Source organism: Morone saxatilis, unplaced genomic scaffold (genome assembly GCF_004916995.1).
Source record: "Morone saxatilis isolate NCDOM2014 unplaced genomic scaffold, NCSU_SB_2.0 Contig23, whole genome shotgun sequence".
NCBI lineage: Eukaryota > Metazoa > Chordata > Actinopteri > Moronidae > Morone > Morone saxatilis.
The window spans coordinates 286,144-288,376 of NW_023339796.1; positions in this window are offsets into that span (position 1 = coordinate 286,144).

Consider the following 2,233-nt stretch of genomic DNA (forward strand, 5'->3'; position numbering starts at 1 on the left):
CTGCACTTTGCCCGGAAAGGGAAAATGAATCAGTGAGAAGAGGAGGGGACAGTTTCCAGCAGCCTTCAGAATAAACAGGAAGTCTCAGAAACTATTTACATCCTGGTAGATCCCCCTGAAGGCTAACTGTAGCTTTTAGACCACTCTCAGACATATAAATAAACTTTACTGTTATTATTATCAACCCACAATTTATGATTAAAGATTAAACCTTCATGAGCGACAACAGGAACCTCGTTATTGGAAACTTTAAGGAACTAATGAAACGGTTTTGAAGCTGCAGCTTAAATATATATAATAACAGATTGTCTGAAACACTGATCAGACGCCATCTGCAGATCTTAAGCTCGTTCTCTCCGGGCTGACGGCGAGCTGTTTCACGGGTCATTAACCCGCGGCGGGCTGCAGGTGGAGGAGCAGCGATGTCGACACCAGCTACGACTGACAGAACACCAGACAGATTACAGTCATGAATCTGAGCTCTGCAGCCTCTGTGCTGGGATACACAGGAACCCTGCCAGCGTCAGCACCTCGCTCCAACAACACGGGACAGTTTACACACCAGTTTAAGATAATTACAAGACCCAGACCCAGTACAAGTCCAGTTAATGTTCTCAGAGTCATCTGGACAGAAGTTGGACCACTGTGTCATTCAATGTCTTCAAAGGTACAAGAAGCCTGTGGACGTAACTGGATCTTTAAATAAAGATTTAAAAGATTCTGTCGCAGTAGCTTCTGTATTATATTCTGTATTATAAAGTGAAAACTGGTGATTATAACAAAGATAAATGTTTAATTTATGAGCACAGAAAAAATTACAATTTGACTACAAAACTACTAAAAAGTGCTGCAGAGATCACTGAACTTGGTTTTGTGGATAAAACTCACCAACGCTCTCTTCTAAGGTCGTCTGTCCCGCTGTTATTACAGACTGATTTACAGACTGACCACAGCAGCGTAGCAGGAACAGCAAGCTGGTAGTCAGAGCTAACAGAGCTAACAGAGGTACACTAGCAGCTGCTGTCAGACTGTGTTCACAAACACGTTCACTGTTGGTAAAAGGTGGGCCGTCCTACTCTGATTGGAGGAAGTTAAGTTGACTCACAACATAAAGGAGGATTTACAGCAGTACAGGGCCAGTTCATTTCCAACCAATGAAATGCTGATCTGATAACAATGTGAATATTAACAGCAGCACTGATGTGTTTCAGTACAGTCATATAATTCAGTCACAGCTCAAAAACCTTGTTTTAAGGTGGAGAACCTCTTTAAATCTCCCTCCACTGCAGCTCAACAAGTAAACACTCAGACTGCTGTATATTAACTTGATTACAGAGAGATTCAAGTTTTACATGTTGATTTAAATCCGATACAGTGAGGAACAAACAGAACCAGAACCAGCAGTGATGAATGTCGTTCAGTGGAAACCTACACTGTGTGTGTGTGTGTATGTTAACTGTGTGTTTGAGGCAGTAAGCGGGGAGGCGGTGGGGTACTGCTGCGTGTCAGGAGCCTGGAGGTTGCTAGGCAACGCCGGGGAAGGCATGTGCTACTGCAGGGGTTCCTCACATCTGCACAGAACATGATGCTGCTGTTTATGCAGGTAAATCTCTGCACATCAACACGCTGCCTCGCTCACACACACTTATAAAAAGCTGCACAGGTGTGACAGGATCCCCCGGCCGCACACACCTGACACCAGCACACACGGCGGAGGAGATTCCTCTGCTGCTGAAAGCTCTGGAACAATCACAGCGAGTCCTGAACGACACACTGACTGATCTCCTGTTCAGATCTGACAACCTGCTCGCAGCCACCGCCGACAAATCACCTCCGACTAACGCACGCCGTCCTCAGGCTCGTCCCTCGTTACAGAATAAACCGCTACAGAAACGGGGTCGTGGACGAGGGCGTTTCTGGATCTGCGGTGAAGAACTGAACCAGATGTGAAGGTTTCTGCATGAATCCTGATCCACCACATGACGCAGCAGCGGCGGCGGCAGCAGCAGCAGCAGCAGCTCCTGTTGCAACTTTTCCTACATCTCTCGTCCTCCAGCAGGGCAGCAGCTAGAGCAGCAGCAGCAGTCACAGTCCACAGCAGGTCGATACGTTTACAACAACACACACAGTCAGTGTACGATCGTATGTACAGGCCCAACGCACACACACGCTACAGCACCTCCCCCCCACCTCCTCACCTTCATGAAGATGTATTTGTATGGGTGGGGGGGCT